Source organism: Nelumbo lutea, chromosome 3 (assembly GCF_056320005.1).
Source record: "Nelumbo lutea isolate HS-2025 chromosome 3, American lotus-T2T, whole genome shotgun sequence".
Lineage (NCBI taxonomy): Eukaryota > Viridiplantae > Streptophyta > Magnoliopsida > Proteales > Nelumbonaceae > Nelumbo > Nelumbo lutea.
This window is the reverse complement of record NC_142686.1, coordinates 115,013,197-115,027,711: the sequence shown is the minus strand read 5'-3', so window position 1 is coordinate 115,027,711 and position 14,515 is coordinate 115,013,197. Positions and strand designations below refer to the sequence as shown.

Here is a 14,515-nt window from a genome sequence, read left to right as displayed (position 1 = left end):
TTTATTTTTTTTCTTGATCGGAACCTATTGAGAATAATATTATTCTTATGAGTTCTTATTTGTTATGTTTTTTGCATATGACTGTACATGCATTTTATTGCCTTTATTTAGTATTTTAACTATTTTTATTTTTTAAAATATTATATTATTTTTATCTAAGGGCAATTTTTGGGCCCTAATATCAATAAAAGTAAATTTTTAATAAAATTTTAAAAATAAATTAACCTTTTAAAAATAATATCAAAGAGTAAAAACACTGTTTATCTTCTTCCCCTTTCAAGCTTCATCAGCGCTGCTGTCCGCCGCCTCCGCCCAGAATAATTGAACAAACGCAGTTCAGTTTAAGCACTGTTTCTCTTTTTCCCTGAACAGAATTTGGACTATTCAAACAGAACACACTGTTAGTTTCTCTCTACCTCCATTGTTGCTTCTCTTTTCAACCTGCAGCTCTCGCAGAACACACTGTACAAAACTACAAACCCATCAAACCCACTTGGCTATATACATGCAGATGCAATCAATAGAAACTCACTAGGGGTAATACTAAAGCAGCATCTCCACAGGGAGTCTGTGTGGACTCGAAGACGAAGCTTCTTGCCTGAGCTCTCTCAGGTATCCAAGCAGCGTCTCAGCCTGTCAAAAACAACCATTTAGATTTATTAGTTCTAAATTCATGCACTTATCTAGTCTGTACTGTTCGAGTAATATTTAATGATAATGGGCGATTTGCGTTACAAACGAACCTTCTGTTTTGCTCGAGCTGTTCTCGTCTGAGAGAGAGCAACAATCGGTGGGATTCCACCTTCCCTCACCAGCAACCCTCTGTTGTGCATATTGTCAGCACAAACTTGCAGAAGCGTCAATTTAGCAAACTCCTTTCCTTTCATTGACCCGTCTTCGGTCGGTTCCACTAGAACCACAATCCCTCCTTCTTCCACAATTGCTTCTATTTCCTCTGCAATTGCAGCTAAGCTGTTCAGAGCCACCATCGCCTTCGCCGCCATACCGCTCCCCTGCTCCGGAATCAAGACCACTAGTGGTTTCAGGGTTCCCGCGCTAACGGCCCTCTCTTTGTTCTGTTTCATCGAGCAAAGCTTGTAGAGCGTTGTAAGCGCGTCTTTCTCCCCTCGGTTCGATCCATTCAGGAGCAAAGAAACCAATGGCGGGATGGCGCTGCACGCACCGATAGAGATATTGTTGTCTTTGATGAATGAGAGGCTAAGCAGAGCACAAGCAGCGTTCTGCTTCGACACCTCTGTACCGGTTTTCAGAACGTAAAAAAGAGGCTTTATAGCTCTTGCGTTTGTGATGGGGACCTTGTTCCCCTCATGCAGAGAGGTTTAATAGAGCGGTTACCGCGTGTTCTTGAGTCTAGGGATCGCCACAATGAAGAAGGGGAATCAATGCTGGGATAGCGCCGGATTCACCAATTAATGCTCGATTTTCAGATCTATACTTCGCCAAGAGACGTAATTTTGCTGCAGCCGAGCGTTTTATCATAATCGACAGGGACTGAAGACCGTCCACGCTGATTCTCACCACTGGTTTTAGATTAGTGTTGTCAAATATATTTGATGAGAGGTTCTCTCGTTGCAGGAATCCTAACCACGGTTCGTTAGGGGTGAACAAAAAATCGAAAAATCGAATCAATTTAAAAAATCGAAAGTATCGGTTCTGTTTTGGTTAATCAATTTAAAATCCGGGGTTAATTGAACCGATCGATATACATGTTTTTTTATATATTTTTTATATATTTATGTATATTATATATATTTTATATATTATAAATTAATAAATACGCATTATATATATAAATATATATTTGTAATATATTATTTATTATTTAAAATATAATATTTTATATATATTTATAATTTTTTTATTATATATTTATATATATTTTTATAATAGATATTATAAAATAAAATAAAAAAAACCGAAAAACCGGCGAACCGAATCGTCGGTTAATCGAATCGATCAACTGGTTAACCGATTGATTTCAGTTCGGTTCCGGTTAATCGAACCGGTACTATCAGTTCGGTTCACAAAAAAGGCTCACGGTTCGGTACCGTGAGCACCCCGATTCGTTCTCGAGATCTGAGTCTTCACAGTTGTGCTTCTCTGCTGATGACGGAAGCGAAGCTAACCTCTGCAGTTCCCCTGAGATGTCGCTACTGCAAGCCGAAAAATTGCTAATAGCTTGGGAAATTTCGAGCAAATCAAAATCAGAAAACAATGATTTAATTGGTTCGTTGCTCTCCATGGCAAGTTCTCTAAGCCTGAAATCGATAGCGGATTCCATTAAGGTTTCTGAGACTCGGGAGGAATTTCCATTGACCGGACCCGGACTCGGGAGGAATTTTCGAGACTCGGGAGGAATTTCCGTTAAGGTTTTCGAGGGAATGGTTCGCAAGGATCTACCTAAAGGCCTTTGGACCTTAGATGAAGAAGAAGAAGAAGAGCGAAGAATAGCGAGGCTGCATTGAAGGAAGTTGATTGGAGTAAGATTCTCCAAGCGAGACCATGGCAGAAGAGGTGTCGTCTCAACCAGAAATTTGGGATTAACACGCATGCAGAACTGCAGAAGAAAGACTTCCAAGCATGGGAGATGAGTTTTCAAGATTAGTTCATGATTTTTTATGGTTTATACGAGAGATACTGTATAATGGTGGTTTCTGTGAAAAGGAAGATCAGTTGATCGAGTGAGGAGTCGCTGGAAGAGAGGAGTTTATGGGATTATAGCGGATCTGCACCGTCTGGTCTTGTCTACACTTTGGAGGTGGCGAAGTTGGGCAAAGGCGGAGGTGGAGGTGGGCAAGCGTGGACTGTTGAATAGTAGGAGGAAAAAGATGAATAGTATTTTTGTCCTTATTTAATATTATTTTTATAAAGTTAACTTATTTTTGAAAATTATTATTTTTATTGATACTAAGGCACAAAAGTTGTCTTTATCAACTATAATCCCCTTTATCTTTGCATTGATGAGATATTTAAACTTATTTTTGCTTTTATAATTTTTAATGATTATTTCTCTTAGAAAATTGATGTTATTAAGGGGTTTGCTAATTTTGTCATAATTTTTTCTCAAATGGTTGAGCTTTAAATTGAATTAGTACCGACTCGTGCAATGCATGGCTTTATTAAGAAAAAATAAGGAAGGAGCTTTATGACATTTCCAATTTAGTAATGGCTATCTAAGCCTAGTCCTGTTCATGGGCTGGGTAGCCCAATGGCTCGGCCCACAGCCCGGTCGGGCTTGGTCATGTAATTAGGCCTGCGGGCCTGACCTCGGGCCTAACACAGTAAGCCCGACTGTGTTTCGGGACAAGCTCGGGATTTGTCAAAAAAGCCCAGCCCGACCCAACTTAGCATTATATATTTTATAAAATATATAATACGTATTTTATATATTATATAAAATATATAAATAATATAATATTTATTAAAATATTAATTTATAATTTAATAATATATATATATATTATTCTTTTCTTTATAATCTCTCTCTCTCTCTCTCTCTCTCTCTCTCTCTCATCAACCACTTCACAGTAGTAGTAATAGTAACAGTATGGGCTAAATTTTGGGCTCGGGCCCGGGCTTTGGGCTTTTTATGAGGGTCAGGCTCGGGCTCGAGTCTTAAAAAAATCTGTTAATACAGAGTGAAAGCCCGGCCCATGAACAGGTCTATCCAAGGCCCAATTCAAGCATTATTTTTGGGGTTATGTCTAATTTATCTAATCACAACCAAAGTATTAGTGTGAGTGGTCAATTTCCTATAATCTAGATAATTTTGTATTTTTTTTAATCTTATTGCTAATTTTATTAGTTTTAAATTTTTATTGGTTTGTTATTATTTTTAGGTAAAATTATAAAAAAACTTTTCTTATGACAATTTAATAAACTACCCTTGTATCTTTATTCTAACAAAAACCTCCCCTATGGTTTTGAAAAAAATGCAAATACAACTCCTTTCTGTGAGATTTTCAATAACAAAGATGCTTCATTTATCAAAATACCTTTTATCATTGACTCATTGTTAAGGTGTTATCATACACAATTTAAAATTTCAACTTCAGCATCCACTAATTTATTTTACTTGACAACTTTCAAAGAGTAATTTTCTCTACTCTTTGTGGATGAAGTAACGTCAAAAGGCTGAAGTGAAGTAAAAGGGAGCAATTTTTTTTCAAGGTATTTTAATAAATTTACATTTGAATGAAGTTGGTTAAGGGTAAATTTTATATTTAAAAAAAAAATCAATACATTACATCAGCATTTTCCATTTGGAATGATGACAAGAGGAAGGTATGTGCACCTTTTTTGTTAAAACAATAGGATGGTTTTTGTTAATGTCAAAAGTTCAAAACACAAGAGAAGTTAAATTGATTATTAATTAATTAAACTATATTTAAAACTAATAAAATTTTATTAATTTTGGTTTTTATTAATCCTTACTAATTTTGATTAATTATATTAAACTTTTATTTTTAGTGGAATATAAGTTGGCTTTAAATTAGTAATAAACTAATAATTGTTAGATAATTTTGTTTTAGTTTTATATTAATTTTAAATAGATATTATCTAATTGACTAAGTTTATTCTTACTGTTGAAAAATTGACTAACACTACCCTTATTATTTCTGACAATTGACTAATACTTCCCTTACTTTGGCATCTGTAAACAGAAAGACAAAAAAGACTATTTTACCCTTTATTCTACTTCAAATTTTCAAAATAAAACAATAAAATAAAATAAAAAGAGACGTTGGCTCATCAAAATCCTAACCTTTCAAACGTAGAAGCTCCATTAAATTAGTTATCCTCCGCCGTTATAAACAACTTGAGAGACGAGACCCATTAAACCAATGCTGCCTCCCCGATAAACAAAGTCGGTGCTCCTTTCGACCAACTCAATAATTCAAAAAGAAATAAAAATGGGAAGAAGGAACCCATCAATTTGAGTATATTTTTTAAGACCGTCACAGCAATTCTGTGGAAAATAGAGTAAATAATTATAGTTGTTTTCTCGCCAATATCTTGATATGGTCAAGTTCTCAAACGAGGGAGAGAAGATTCAGAAATAGAATAAGGAGAAGAGAGAGGGAGTTCGGTTGTAGGAAAAGCCAATGCCTTATTCCATTCATTCAGGCTATATTTATAGCCTTATTGTGCTACAAACTAGGAGTAGAAATAGGAATTGTCGCCCCCATAATCTTAGGAGCTTATCAACAAAAAACAGAATGCACTTATCTACTAAAACAGAAATAGGCTTATCTATTTTAACAGAATTAAAACTGAATGGCTAAGGCTTATCCACAAACTAAGGGCTAATATGATCGGGTCTCCTGCTGCTATCAACTTTGATCGGGTCTTCAGCTGCTGTGCGCCTAGTGCATGCATGCACATGCACGTATCATTTCCTCCCCCCCCCCCCTGAAGGATCCTTGTCCACAAGGAAGTCGGGATATGACTTGGTGAAGCGCCATTCATTTTCCCAGGTTGCGTCCTCGGCAGGTGCCCCAACCCATTTGACTAAGATTTCAGACTTTGGACGGTATTTGCCCTTGTGAATAATACGATGATCCAAGACTGCTTCCGGTTGGGGTAGGATGGTTGAAGTATTCGAGATTGGGGGAAGGTGGGTGGAAGTTGGGGTGATTGGTCCCAAGTGCTTCCGTAGCAAACTGATATGAAACACATTGTGGATCTGGGAGCCGGGAGCAAGGCTAATCGATAGGCCACTGGACCGATCTTCTCAATGATTGGGTATGGCCCAAAGTAACGTGGGGCGAGCTTCATGGAACGCCGAAATGCCACTAAAGTCTGCCGGTAAGGCTGCAACTTCACATACACAAATTCACTTGCAACGAATAAGGCTTCACGTTGGTGTTGGTCCGCTTGACATTTCATCCGGTTCTGAGCTACCTAGAGGTTATGTTGTAACTCGCGTAGAATGATGTCCCGGTCACACAAGTATTCATCAACTGCCCCTACTCGAGCAGTACCTGGTACATAGGTCAACAAACTTGGGGGTGGGATACCATAGCTGCTTCGAAGGGTGTCATTTTGGTGGAAGAGTGAGTGGAGGTGTTGTAGCTGTATTCTGCCCAAGGAATCTACTCTAACCATTTCCGTGGCTGGTCACCTGCAAAGCACCGTAGATATTGCTCCAACGTTCGGTTAACAACTTCGGTTTGCCCGTCGGTTTGGGGGTGGTAACTTGAGCTCATACACAATTTCGTCCCATGCATTTGAAAAAGTGTCTACCAAAATGAGCTAATGAATACCTTGTCACGAACGCTACAATGGATGTCGGAACTCCGTGTAGGCGAACAACGTTGGCAACAAATTCCTTAGCGACTATCGTGGCAGTGAATAGGTGTTTTAAGGGAATGAAGTGGGCATATTTTGTCAACCTATCCACAATTACCATGATAACCGTACACCTGTTGGAAGGAGGCAATCCTTCGATAAAGTCCATGGAGATGTCTGTCGACATTTGAGTAGGTATTGGTAGCGGTTGAAGCAATCCCATTGGTCTCATGCAATCTGTTTTGAAGCACTGACATACGTCACATTGCTGCAAAAATTCCTTCACCATCCGACACATGTTAGGCCAAAGGAAGTTGTGCTTGATGCGAGAGAAGGTCTTATGAAACCCAAAGTGCCCTCCTACTGGGGATGAGTGGCAGTCCGCCATCACCTTTGAAATCAAGGTGGAAGCGGGGCTCAAATAAATTTTGTCCCCCTTGAACCATACTCCATCTCGTTGAAGCAACTTGTGGGAGGGTCGCTTCTTCATCAATTCTTCATAAAATGTGTCTTGTTTTACCTATTCCTGTAGTGTCGGCCACTAGTCTGCATGTGGTATAGAGATGGACAAAAATTGAAGTTCGGCCATACGCGACAAGGAATCCGCACCCTGATTCTCAACTCCTTTCTTATACTCGATCTCATAGTCGTACCCCAATATCTTTAGCAACCACCGCATTTGTGCCAGTGTGGTTATGCTCTGCTCGAGTAAATATTTAAGACTTTTTTGGTCGGTGCAAACTGTGAATGTTTTTCCAAGCAGATATGGGCACCATTTCTTAATGGCTTTGACAATAGCTAACATCTCCTTCTCATAGGTGGATAACGCCAAGGCTGAACCCTTCAATGTTTCACTGAAGTAGGCCACTGGTCGGTTATGGTGGGTGAGGATTGCGCCAATCCCAGTTCCACTCGCATCGCATTCAACCACAAATCGTTGGAAAAAATCTGGAAGACATAGGATTGGTGGTGAAGTGAGTGCCTTCTTCAACTGCTGGAAGGCCAGCTCTGCTGCCTCGTTCCATTGAAATCCTTGGTCAACAGTTGGGTCAAGGGAGCTGCAATGCTTCCAAAGTTGCGGATAAACTTCCAGTAGTATCTTGCTAACTCGAGAAAGCCACGGACCGCCTTTGCCGATGTCGGTGTAGGCCATGCGAGAACAACTTGTATTTTGGCTGGATCAACTGACATGCCTTGCTCTGAAATCACATGACCCAAGTACTCGACTTGCGAAACACCAAATTGACATTTTGACATTTTGACATTTTCGCAAATAATTTGTGAGAGGATAATAGTATTAGAACAATTCTCAAATGAGATAGGTGGTCTTCTCATGATTTTGAATAAACCAGAATGTTGTCGAAGAAGACCAAAATAAATTTCCTGAGTTATGGGCGGAAGAGGTCGTTCATGAGGCTTTGAAAAGTTGCAGGTGCATTCGTCAAACCGAACGGCATCACTAAGAACTCGTAATGCCTTTCATGTGTCTGGAAAGCCGTCTTAGGAACGTCTTCTTCTTGTACCCGAATTTGATGGTACCCCGACCGTAGATCTAGTTTGGAGTAGAATTTGGTCCCGTGGAGCTCATCTAATAATTCATCAATCACAAGAATGGGGTACTTGTTTTTAACAGTGATGTCATTCAGTGCTCGGTAATCCACGCAAAACCGCCAAGCTCCACCAGCCTTCTTCACTAGGAAAACCGATGATGAGAATGGGCTGTTGCTTGGCCTTATCAGCCCTGACTGCAGAAGCTCCCTCACCATCTTCTCTATTTCAGTCTTCTGGTAATACGGGTATCAATATGGCCTCACACTAACTGGTCCTTTGTCGGGAAGCAGTGGAATCTGGTGGTCATGTGGTCGTTGAGGAGGCAGGTTGGTGGGCGGTTCAAACACATGGGAAAATTCGGTTAGAAGGTGGTCCATCTCAGGTGAGAAGAAACTTGGTTGGCCGCTGCTGTGTGAAGGAACTATTTGAAAAAAAAAATCCCATACCATGTAACCCGTTGCATTCCTTGTTGGTTAAGGCTTCGATGCTGGCTCATCCCAATCCTTGGAAGGTGCAAGAGAGTCCCTCATTCTTGAACATCAAGGTCAGTTGTTTGTAATCCATCTCGACGGGTCCAAGCGTCTCTAGCTATTGTACTCCCAATACCAACTGGCATGCTGCGACTGGAAGAACATAGTAGTCAACGATAATGGGATGTCCTTGAATGGCGAGAGTGAGAGCTCGGCACTGCCCCATGCACTCTATCTTTTCACGGTTGGCCACTGTAACTTGAAATTTCTTGTCTCGGTTCACTAGCAACCCGAACTTGGAGACGATGGTCTGGTCAATGAAGTTGTGGGTGCTTTCGCCGTCGATTAGTACTGTCACGTTCTTGTTTTTCAGCTTACCAAGAACACGTATGGTTTGCGGGTGCTCAGCTCCTACAATCGCATGGAAGGAGATTTCAGGGACGACTTCTTGGTTTTCTTCCTCTGGTTCGACAGTCTCCACGTCCACCGGTTCTAGATCCTCGATCATGAATAGTTGTGGGCATGCACAACGGTGGCCGGGGTTGAACTTCTCATCACAGTAGTAACACAACCCCTTCTCTCGACGTTCTCGCGCCTCCTGGTTGGTGGGCCGCCAAAATGTTTAGGGAGGAGCACTGGGAACCTGGTTCATGCGCAGGGTAGGTGGAGGCTTGAGTACACCGGCCATGGGGTTGGGTGACCCTTTCTGGGATATCATGACTGGGGGTCAAACCAGCTGGTTCGTTTTCCGCTACAAGTGATTTCGTTCCTCAATTAACCGGGCCACTCCAATCGCCTCTATCAAGGTTCGAGGTTGCTTGATCTTTACATCTAAACGGACGTCATCACAAAGTCCTGCAATGAAACAGCCAATGAGAAAACTCTCGGACAGGCCATCAACTCGGTGGGAGAGCCTTTCAAAGGCTTCTTGATAAGCCGTCACAGTGGTGGTTTGCTTCAGGCGAGTTAACGCTTTTGAGGGGTCCTTGTAGTTGGTGGGGCTGAACCGTTGTAACACAGCCTTGGAGAACTCTTCCCATGTGAGCGGTCCGTGATGCTTTGTCAACCACCTATGCCATTGCAAGGCGATGCCTTCCAAATGGAAGGAAGCTAGCTGCACTTGTTGGTTCAGAATAATATTTTGAAATTCAAAATTATGACCGGGCCTCCTGCTGCTATCAACTTTGACCGGGTCTTCAGCTGCTGTGCGCCTAGTGCATGCATGCACATGCACGTATCATATCTTTTCCTCTTTTTAATTTTCTGATGCAGTTACTAAATTTATCAAAAATCTGTATAGGGGATCATCTGTATAGCGGGATCCCCTGTATATGTTGACGAACAGTACAATGGATGAACAGGAGAAATCTGTGTAGCGGGATCCACAGTTCATCTCTCATTGTTGACACCACAATGCAATGGATTAACATGTTATTGCAAATAAAAAGCAAGAAAAAAGAACAACAAAGTTCAACAAGAAAAATAGAAAATAGAAAAACAGAAGTATAAAATTCATATATCAAAAGAAATCTGCGTAGCGGGATCCACAGTTCATCTCTCACAGTTCACACCGCTGTTGACACCTTTGTGGCCCTGTATATGTTGACGAAATCCATCTTCCAGCCATCATCTTCTGAGTTAATGGCATAATCAATGATAAAAAATATTTGAAGAGCTAATGAGAGGGGGATAGAGACACGGTTAATGAGAAGATATAAAAGTTTTAGAAGGCGATTGAGCATTTGAATTATCTATCTATATATATATATATATATATATATATATATAAAATGCATGCTCTTTCCTTACGCAAAATGGGATCTACTTGTGCGATTAGAATTTATACTTCACGTGCAGATGTTTTGTACGTGTAAAACAGAGCCTACAGAGCGACCTTCGAATCCGGCGACCTTCGAGGAAGAAGGTGTCTTTTTCCCTCCAAGAGAGTCTGACAACCTTCGAGGGATAAAGGGAGGCGAGTTTCGAGTTTCCTTTGTCGTTTACGGCAACCTTCAAGTCTGGCGACCTTCGAGGAAGAAGGTCTCCATGTTTTTCCATTCGAGGATGGCTCTGTTTTGCCATCCGAGGAAGAAATCCAACGACCCGAAGGAAAGTTACCTTGCCATCCGAGGAAGAAATCCGATGACGAAATCCGGCGACCGAAAGAAATCCGAGGCAGCATGCCTTAATAATGCACGCTGCCTCGTAGATCTCCCTCACTTGTGCTGCCTCGTAGATCTGCCGTCACTGTGGATATGTCTCTTCATCACTTGCATGCTCTACATCCATAACCATTTCTTCTCTTTCTCTTGGACAGATATATTGGCTTGCTGATCTTTATATATATTTCTTCTTGCCACTTGGGAGTTGTTCTCGTTTTATTTTTCTGTTTTCCGTTCTTGCCGCTTGGGGTTATTCTGTACTACCACTTGGGTTTATCTTGGCTCACAACATATGCTTCCTATCAAACACATTTTAATTTTTACTTTGATTTAGGGTTGGCATTTAAGATACACAGAGTTTAAATGTGAAAATCAAGAAGTGGTCAGTGGTCCCACACTTTCGGCTATGGTATGAGAAAAGCAATGCCCAGCTTCAACATATTAACTTAGATTAGGCTCAGGTGCATTTGCTTCGTAATTGGAATTGGAATTGGAATTGGAAACGATTTATTTCTATAGTCTGTTCATTTTCTATTATGGTATATGGTATATTTTCTATTTCGTTCAAGTAAGATCCAATTAATTACTAATCTTCAACAAATAAATCAATTACTCACATTGTCTCATTCAATTTATGAATAATATATGTCATTTCTGATATTTAATCTTGGAGTGTACAGAACTTAACTTTCAGTGCTAAAGAAGTGTGGTTGAGATGCAATTTCAAGCAGCGTTTGAGAGGGTGGGATACCTTTCTGGAGGCCTCTGTTAATCTTGGAATTTACAGAACTTAACTTACGGCCCACGTGTCGACACGACTGTGCAATGAATTTTCCAGCATGTATTTAATTAAGACAAACACAGGTTGAATAGTTAATTAAACTCATAACCTTAAAAGCTAATCATTGGGCCATCATATATAAAGAATTTTTTGTCTGATTTTATTGAAATGATGAGATGATGGAATACCTTTTGGAAGGCTCTGTTATGATTTTGTATCACTATTTATACTATATATGTGGTTGACAAATATGACTAAATAAAACCAATTAATTGGATATATGTACCTTTGCAAATATATATAGACATACAACATTAAAGTGAAAACAATTTAAACTATTTTATGATTTTACTATAATTATTATTTTTTCTCACCCTTATTTACACGTTTTTTTTTTTTAATATTTTACCTTCCACTTGCCCCTGTAATGCCGGAGCTCTCTGCTAATATTATTTAATTAAAAAAATAAAAAATCATAAAAAAGATAAATAATTAAATACCTTTTAAAAAACAACAAAAAATACAAAAAATTATGGGCTTAACATATTCCAATATTGATTTGAGTTTTATGCGTGGGATCATTTTGTTAATTAAGTCAAAATCCGAACGGAAATAAGTTATTAATCATTTTTTTTTTTTTGAAAAGGGGGGTTAGGTAAGAGACGGGAAAAGAAAATACTTCTTTAAATTGTAGGGCAAAAATGTCCTTAATCGTTCTTTAAATTTTCCTTCTTTAGAACGAGAAAAGAAAATACTACGACAACGAAAACATGTCAGGGTCTTTTGGCTAACTTGGTTGAATGATAAGAAAGATTAAAAAATGTAGAAGATGTTGGTTGAACCTCGATGGATGTTGGGGTCAAAATAAAAAATGTCATTTTATGGTTCTGTAAGAAAAACAGAGCGTTGAGTGGATGATGCATTAGTTTATGAAAAGGGCAAAATACAAAAACCTCTTTTAACTTTCTCTCAAGCATAACAACCTCCTCTATAATTTTATTTTAGCAAAAACCTCTCCGCTATTTTTAAAAACATTAATAAAAACCTCCCTTCCGTTAATGATCATGACGACAAACGTTAAACCGATGATTAAATCTTTCCAAATATCTATTTTACCCTTTTGCATGTTGTTATTAAAATATGCCTGTTGATGTATCGTCGTCTTTCCCTTCCCATCAACCACTTTACCATCTTCTCGTAACAAAAACCCGTGCAGAAAAGCTCCCCTTCGTTCTCCCAGCGATGTTCACTATCATGGAGAATATATATTTTTGACATTTTCAAGGTCTCATATGCAGCATGGTCTATTCCTGCATAAGGAATAATCCCAAGAAGAGAAGGGACAACACCTTAGTAGAAGGCTCAAGGCCCCTCTTGAATCCATATGTTTTTTGTTAAAGCTTTGAGTTTAGGAACTTTTCCACCTTCACAAGCATAAGTCTGCAATCTAGTTTTTACAAGATCCATTGGATAAATAGCAGTCTGTGCAACTGCACCTGCAATACCACCGGCAACAAGGCGCCCAAAAGTACCAATATCATCCTTTTCTTCCCCTTTAGCATTGACAATCAAATTCTTCAGCATTTCATAAGTGTAAAACCTTATAGCACTTTCAGTGCAATCTTCAGAACTTTTAATCCATTCCCTCGGAAAAATCCCAGAAAACCACCTCCGCCATATGTCCTTTATGGCAGGCATAATGCAAGCACGTGTTGTTTGGACTTTCAAAACTACCTTTAAGCGATCAAGAGGAGCTGTCGTAGTACGGGGTGTTGCTCCTGCAACACCTCCTGCTATTAAATATCTGCTTGCATGGACATGCTTGCTGATGCCTTCTAGAATAACAACCTATAAATATTCTCAATAGTAGCCTCATGGGAATAGAGTAGAAGAAAATCTCTCCATTCTTCAAATGTTATAATTTCATAGTTATCCTTGTCCATATATTCCACAAAACGGGCAAGTTCTTCATCATCACTTTCAATCCCTGCAGAAGAGAAGATGCCATGGCTTATAGGAGGAAAACAATCTGACTGAAAAAGGAAATACTGGACATATAACTGGCAAGTCAAAAATGGCTAAAACTACAATTTCAATCCCATCTCTTAAGGAGCTTGTTCAAGGGATCATCAAGGGTGAGACTCTAGTTCTGGCAGCGTCGATGACCATGGAGGAAATCTTCAGAGGAACCAAGGAGTTGAAGCAAAAAGTGTTCGAGAAAGTTCAACTGGAACTCAACCAGTTCGGCCTTCTGATCTACAACGCCAATGTTAAGTAGCTGGTCGACGTGCCTGGTCATGAGTACTTCTCGTGCCTTGGCCAAAAGACCTAGATGGAGGTTGCCAACCAGGCTAAAGCTTCGTGAAGGGCAGACGAGAGTCATATCAACCCAAAGGCAAGGAGAAGGGAAGAAGGAAGAGATTATGGTGAAGACAGATGTGGGGATATATGAGAACCAGACGGAGGCCGATGCTGAAGAGGCCAACGCGGAGTTGGCGGCAAAGCGGGGTGGACTCGGCAGGCTCAGATGGCGGAAGTGGAGTCAGCAAAGGCGATGACCATCCGAGAGGCTAAGTTGCAGAGAGAAGTTGAGAGGATGAACACATTGACCCGCACAGAGAGGCTCAGGGTCGAGCTACTGAGTATGGCAAGTGTGGAGTATGAAACCTGGGTATGGAGCATTGCCGATCAATCCAGTCATGCTCTTTCTATCTTTTTTTCTAAATAAATCCAACTGTTCTTGATGAAGTTTCTACGATTTATGAGGAATTAACGTCCAAATACATATCTATTTGTAACGCAAGGTTCAAGAAGCAATACTGTATGAAAAGTAGAAAGAGGGCGAGGCACAGAAAGCAATTGCAAAGGCATCTTTTTGCGCTCGCCAACAAGTTGCAGACACAGAACTGTATGCAAAGAAGAAAGAGGTCGAGGGAGCGTAGGGCGTTTATCTGCGGACTCTGCTAGAAGCATTAGGAGACACTTACAGTGCACTGAGAGACTATATGATGATCAATGGTAGAATGTTCCAACAACTTGCTAAGATGGAAATCGTCAAGGCGTATTTGGAAAGGGTAAAATAGGTATTTGCAAAAATTTGATCATTGGTTTAACATTTTGCGTGATGATTATTGACGGAAGGAAGGTTTTTGTCATTTTTTTTTAAATAGCAAGGGAGAACTATAGGAGAGATTTTTATGATTATAAAAAGATTTAGGGGAGGTTTTTGTATTTTAATT

At 39.8% G+C, this 14,515-nt stretch overlaps 3 pseudogenes across 1 annotated transcript; 1 reads left to right on the top strand and 2 right to left on the bottom strand.

Annotated features, from left to right (window-relative positions):
- LOC148867816 (uncharacterized) lies at positions 1–6,700 on the bottom strand (annotated as a pseudogene). The gene is made up of 4 exons (XR_016109602.1): positions 6,431–6,700; positions 2,060–2,578; positions 744–1,674; positions 1–633 (listed from the first exon to the last, which is right to left on the bottom strand). The product of XR_016109602.1 is annotated as an uncharacterized LOC148867816 (transcript).
- Positions 6,701–9,084: 2,384 nt separating this feature from the next.
- Positions 9,085–13,332, bottom strand: LOC148867815 (calcium-dependent mitochondrial ATP-magnesium/phosphate carrier protein 3 pseudogene; annotated as a pseudogene).
- An 18-nt stretch (positions 13,333–13,350) lies between these two features.
- On the top strand, positions 13,351–14,359 carry LOC148867814 (flotillin-like protein 4 pseudogene; annotated as a pseudogene).
- Positions 14,360–14,515: the final 156 nt, after the last annotated feature.